The sequence below is a fragment of the Rhinopithecus roxellana genome, chromosome 14, assembly GCF_007565055.1.
Source record: "Rhinopithecus roxellana isolate Shanxi Qingling chromosome 14, ASM756505v1, whole genome shotgun sequence".
NCBI classification, from domain to species: domain Eukaryota; kingdom Metazoa; phylum Chordata; class Mammalia; order Primates; family Cercopithecidae; genus Rhinopithecus; species Rhinopithecus roxellana.
Window position 1 is genome coordinate 17,832,290 of NC_044562.1, and position 6,726 is coordinate 17,839,015.

At 44.5% G+C, this 6,726-nt stretch overlaps 1 pseudogene; it reads left to right on the forward strand.

Annotated features, from left to right (window-relative positions):
• The first annotated feature begins 5,497 nt into the window (after window positions 1–5,497).
• On the forward strand, window positions 5,498–5,630 carry LOC115893416 (annotated as a pseudogene).
• The last annotated feature ends 1,096 nt before the right edge of the window (window positions 5,631–6,726 follow it).

Sequence of the window (6,726 nt, forward strand, 5' to 3'; positions counted from 1 at the left end):
TTAACTAGTCTGTGTAACAGTAATTGATTAGGTGGTTTCCCTTGTGATTCTGGGGGTGGGGGGAAAAATAAAGCTGGGACCAAAGTTAGAGAAGACCTTCCCATGAGGGTTGAAGATGATGAACAGGATGGCGACAGTGGCAGTGACAAAGGCAGTGAGGAAGAGCGGGGGAAGGTCGGATGATCTGGATCAGCCCTGTTAAGCAGTGTGACTGACATCATGGAATGCTAGTTGTAAGTGAAGCCCATCAGAAGGGGCTGTTGTATTTCTTTGATTAATGTAAATAACTTTCTTACTAATTTAGAAATGCTTTTAGAAGTACCCTGACCAGACTCAACTCATGAGTCTTGTGACAATTAAGTGTAGCTTAGGAATATAAAAGTTTCCAGTTTACTCATTAGTGGCCCAAGCAGATGATTACAAATGCAATATTCTGGCTTTCACTCACAGAACCTATCAAAGAAACACCTGATAAACAAAAGAAGGAAATGGCCAATCAGAAAGATTCCCCTGGAGCCAAAAAGCAAAAATTAGAAGGTAACTTATTGGCCGTGGTTTAAAGCGCAGGAGATGCATGGAGAATGTCACGTTGGCAAAAACTTAGTCTCCATTAGCCCAAACGAGCAACAATGGGATTTGCCACAGAAGCTTGGTGTTACAATCTTCAGTGGGTTTTCTTTCAGTGCTACTTTATCTGAACTGAGTGTTTTTGTTTGTTTTTTTTAATCTTTTTGAGTAGCAACTGAACCATGTGTAGCATTCCAGCTGTTTGTTGGAAACCTGAATTTCAACAAAACTGCTGCTGGACCAAAAGCTGGTCTCAGTTAATTTTTTGCTAACAATGATCTCGAAGTTGTTGGTGTCAGAGTTGGCTTGTCCAGGTAAGTACCAATAAACTAAGAAGGTTTTTAAGAGCTTATCAGCCAGCACTTACTATTCCTGGAGAATTTAGGAGTTCCAGTAGCTTTTGTTTTTTTTTTTTTTTTTGGAGACGGAGTCTCGCTCTGTCGCCAGGGCTGGAGTGCAGTGGCCGGATCTCAGCTCACTGCAAGCTCCGCCTCCCGGGTTTACGCCATTCTCCTGCCTCAGCCTCCGGAGTAGCTGGGACTACAGGCGCCCGCCACCTCGCCCGGCTAGATTTTTGTATTTTTTAGTAGAGACGGGGTTTCACCGTGTTAGCCAGGATGGTCTCGATCTCCTGACCTCGTGATCCGCCCTTCTCGGCCTCCCAAAGTGCTGGGATTACAGGCTTGAGCCACCGCGCCCGGCCGGAGTTCCAGTAGCTTTATGCTACTTCATGATGGTTCATAGGCTGCTGTCTTCTCAGGTCCTTTTGTTACTGCTCTTCACCTTTTGGTGGGATTTTACCTCAGTCACTTGCAGTTCAAAGTGAATATGTAAAATCCTTCAGTGGCTCATGTTTAGTAAATCTGTTATATTAAACTTTGCTACCCCATTTTCCCAACCAATATATTAAAATAATCCCAAGATCTTCCGAGTCTTAGAGACAGGGTCTCGCTATTTTACCCAGGCTGGTCTCAAACTCCTGGGCTCAAGTGATCCTTCCACCTCAGCTTCCCAAAGTCCTGGGCTTACAGATGTGAGCCGCTGTGCCCTGCCTGTTTCTTAAAAATTGCAAAAAAAGGCCGGGCGCGGTGGCTCAAGCCTGTAATCCCAGCACTTTGGGAGGCCGAGACGGGCGGATCACGAGGTCAGGAGATCAAGACCATCCTGGCTAACACGGTGAAACCCCGTCTCTACTAAAAATACAAAAACTAGCCGGGCGAAGTGGCGGGCGCCTGTAGTCCCAGCTACTCGGGAGGCTGAGGCAGGAGAATGGCGTAAACTCGGGAGGCGGAGCTTGCAGTGAGCTGAGATCTGGCCACTGCACTCCAGTCCGGGCGACAAAGCGAGACTCTGCCTCAAAAAAAAAAAAAAAAAAAAAAAAAAAAAATTGCAAAAAAAAAAAATTTTTTTTTTGAGACAGTCTCCCTCTGTCGCTCAGGCTAGAGTGCAGTGATACGATCTCAGCTTACTGCAGTCTCTGCCTTCCAGGTTCAAGCAGTTCTCCTGCCTCAGCCTCCCGAGTAGCTGGGATTACAGGCGCCTGCCACCACACCCGACTAATTTTTGTATTTTTAGTAGAGACGGGGTTTTGCCATGTTGGGCAGACTGGTCCTGAACTCCTGGTCTCAAGTGATCTGCCTGCCTCAGCCTCCCAGAGTGCTGGGATTACAAGTGTGAGCCACTGCACCCAGCCAAAAATAAATACATAAATAAATAAATAACTTTTTTTGAAACAAGGTCTCACTCCATTGCCCAGGCTGGAGTGCAGTGGTGTGATCATGGCTCACTGTGACCTCTGCCACTTGGGCTCACACAGTCCTCCCACCTCAGCCTCCTGAATAGCTGGGACTGCAGGCACACATCACCATGCCTTTTTTGTACACATGGGGTTTCGCCATGTTGCCCAGGCTGATCTTGAACTCCTGAGCTCAAGCGATCCTCCCACCTCAGCCTCCCAAAGTGCCGGGATTACAGGTATGAACCACTGCGCCCAGCCAAAATTGGTAATTTCAAGCCACACTTGCTATAGCTTTTGGTTAAATTTTGTCAGTTGTTAAGCAGAAAACTAACAGAGATGTCAGTAGGCAAACTCTGCACTGATTCTCGATCCTTGCTCTAGAACATGGTTTCTTGATTTCAGCACTACTGACATTCTGGACTGGACAATTCTTCTTGTTTTGGAGACAGGGTCTGGCTCTATCACCCAGGCTGGAGTGCAATGGTGCGGTCTCGGCTTACCGCAACCCCTGCCCTCCAGCTCAAGCCATCTTCCCACATCAGCCTCCCGAGTAGCTGGGACCACAGGCGTGCACCACTATGCCCGGCTAATTGTGTGTGTGTGTGTGTGTGTGTGTGTGTGTGTGTGTGTGTGTATTTTCTGTAGAGACAGGAAATATGTGTTGACCCGGCTGGTCTCAAACTCCTGAGCTCAAGCAGTCTGCCCACCTTGGCCTCACAAAGTGCTGGGATTGCAGGCATGAACCACCGTGCCGGGTCTGGGCTGGGCAATCTATGTTGTGGTGGCTGTCCAGTTCGTTGTGGGATGTTTAGCAACCTCCCTGGATTCTACCCTTTAGATACTAGATGCTTCCCTATTTGTAACAGCCAAAAATGTCTCTAGACATTGTCAAACTTGCTCCTTGGGTGAGAACTACTTCTCCATAGTTACTTCACAGTACTGACTGCCAGTTTGTGAAGCCTTGGTTTTAAATTTTAAATTAGGCAGCTGCTTGTGACTTAGTGCTAATTTCTATTCCAACAGCTAGTGTGATTAGTTAACCAGAGGCATAGGCGCTTCATCTTACCTGGGTGTGCTTTTTTCCTTTTCTTCTACATCTCTGTAGGAGATTTGGTTATGTGAATTTTAAGTCTGCTGATGATCAAGAAAAGGCCCTGGAACTAAGTGATACAAAAGTCCTTGGGTTTGAAATTAAATTTAAGAAACCAAAGAGAAAGGAAACAAAGGTATGCAAACAAGGTAATTTGTTCAAAGATATTGATGTATCTAGAAGATTCTGGGTCAGGCAGGAATATCACATTCTTTCTAATTTGATGCAAGTAGTCCTCAGTTTCCAATAGGCCACCTGCTTCCATGGCACTTTGCCCTCTCTCCTGTGCTCGAGCTACATGGCTCACCCTTCTCTGTCATAACGTTCTTTCCAGGACTCAGTCCCTGGCAACTTGAAACCCATCCATCCAGTTTCAGCTTAAATATAACTTCCTCAGATCAGAAAACTCTTTCCTTACACCCACAGTAGGGTAAGTCTTCTCTACTGAACTTCCTCATTGCCCCTTTTACTTGTCCATCCTGGCACTTACCAAAGTTTATAATTACATGACTCTTCATTTACCAGTCCTCTCCAACAAGAACGCATTCCTGAGAGCAGAGGCCAAGTTTGTGTTTTCACAGCGAGCATGTAGCACAGGCCCTAGCCCAGAGTATGTATTCAAATATTTGTTAAACGAACGAAGATGTGTGGTTGTTTCCACTTTACAACTCTTTGGGGGGTGTTTTTTCTTTTTTTCTTTTTTTGAGACAGTCTTGCTCTGTCGCCCAGACTAGAGTGCAGTGGTGCAATCTTGGCTCACTGCAACCTCCACCTCCCATGTCCAAGCGATTCTCCTGCCTCAGCCTCCCGAGTAGCTGGTACCACAGGCACCCGCCAGCATGCCCGGCTAATTTTTTGTGTTTTTAGTAGAGATAGGGTTTCACTGTGTTAGCCAGGATGGTCTCCATCTCCTGACCTTGTGATCCGCCCGCCTCGGCCTCCCAAAGCTGGGATTATAGGCGTGAGCCACTGCGCCCAGCCTGAGCCACTGCACCCGGCCTGAGCCACTGCGCCTGGCCTGAGGGGTATTTTTTCTATCTTAGGGGACTTTAGATGCTTACTAAATCTAAACTCACCAAAAATATTCTTTTGTTTTTATGTAGATCAAAATGCCAAAACACTTTTGCTCAAGAACCTGCCTGACAAAGTCATTCCACATGAAACACTTCTTGTGTTTGAGGATGCTTTTCAAATCAGATTAGTGAGCAAAGATGGGATGAGTAAAAGGTATGTTTTACCCCTTGTACTGAATAAGAATGTATGTCTGCTGGATACAAAATAATGGAATTTCTTTACATTCTCTCAAATCTCTTATGCCTGATTGTAGAGAAGGAAAGAGTATAGTTATCCAGATTTCTGCCAGTAGGCATACAAAGCCGAAGGAGACATCATAAAGGGACAGCCAAAACTCCTAGAAAACTGTAGTGGTGCTATAGAGGAATAGAGACTTAATCTGCTACCAAGTACAAGATTGAAGATTGTAATTTATTCATAGATTGTGTACATTCATTCTTCTCTCTCCAGGGCTGACTCTGCTAGAATAATGTACTTGGTAACTTGCTTGGACAGGTACCGAAAGAGAAGGTAGAATTGAATTGTTAACTTTATGTTGTAACCAATTAATGAAACACTGTCCTTAGGTATCTAGGCTTTGGTAGAGTAAGAGAGTGAATGTGGTGAAATTAGAGAGGGTGGAGTATAATGTATTTTGAAGGGATTGTCATTGAGGTGAAAATTGAATATTGGGTTTATAGATACATTTGAGCTAAATGTGTTGGTGTAGGTGAACTCTAAAATAATCTGTAGCAGTATGTTCTGATGAACGTAATCTCTAGAAAGAATACTACAGATCTAACAAGCATAAGATAGAATTATATGTATTGACCTGGAAAGCCATGATAAATATAGGAAAACAAATCTGAAAGAATAAATTCCATTGTTAGCAGTGTTTACCAGGAGGAAATTTGGGAACACTCTGCTTTAGTCTCCAGAAAACAAGCAAACAAATTCCTGCCAAAAGTTATATAATTTCTCGAAGTTTAATTAGGTTTTAATTAAATATACTTAAATGTTTATAATCATTTCTCTACCTGAAGAATTATATCACTTCTCAGCCTTTTGGCTAAGATCAAGTGTAGTATCTGTTTTTTTAGTTTAATATCTGATATGTCCTAAATTAAAAATAATAAAAAAGAATGATTGTAAAGGGGAGATACGAGAAACCAGAGAATCCACGCCCATGTGAGATAAAGCATAGTACCTATGCCAGGAAAGAGTGTGGTGCAGGCTGGGCATGGTGGCTCATCCCTGTAATCCCAGCACTTTGGGAGGCCGAGGCCGGTGTATCATGAGGTCAAGAGATTGAGACCATCCTGGCCAACATGGTGAAACCCCATCTATACTAAAATACAAAAAATGAGCCAGGTGTGGTGGCGTGCTCCTGTAGTCCCAGCTACTCGGGAGGCTGAGGCAGAGGAATTGCTTGAACCCGGGAGGCAGAGGTTGCAGTGAGCCGAGACTGGGCCACTGCACTCCAGTCTGGTGACAGAGCGAGACCTCGTCTCAGAAAAAAAAAAGAATGTGGTGCATTATGTTTAAAAATGTGACTCAGACCAGGCACAGTGGCTCATGCCTATAATCCCAGCACTTTGGCAGGCCGAGGCAGGGGGAAAACCTGTCGTCAGAAGTTCGAGACCAGCCTGGCCCACATGGTAAAACCTCGTCTCTACTAAAAATACAGAAAATTAGCTACATGCTGTGGTGCACGCCTATAATCCCAGCTACTCAGGAGGCTGAGACAGGAGAATCACTTGAACTCGGGAGGCAGAGGTTGCAGTGAACCGAAATCATGCCACTGCACTCCAGTCTGGGTGACAAGAGCAAGGGAAACTCTGTCTAAAAAAAAAAAAAAAAAAAAATATATATATATATATATATATATATATATATATATATTTGACTGCAGAAATATAGTTTTACATGGGGGAAATAAAATCCCCATAAGCAAAGTCAAAAGACAAGTGACAAACCAGGAAAAAATGTTGGTAATTCATCAAAACTGAAGACTGGTTTTGCTGATATAAAAGTGCACCAGAGGCTGGGTGTGGTGGCTTACGCTTGTAATCCCAGCATTTTGGGAGGCTGAGGCTGGTGGATCACCTGAGGTCAGGAGTTCGAGATAAGCCTGGCCAACATGGTAAAACCCTGTCTCTACTAAAAATACAAAAAATTAGCCAGGCATGGTGTCAGGCACCTGTAATCATAGCTATTCGGGAGGCAAAGGCATGAGAATCACTTGAACTGGGGAGGTGGAGGTTGCAGTGAGCCGAGA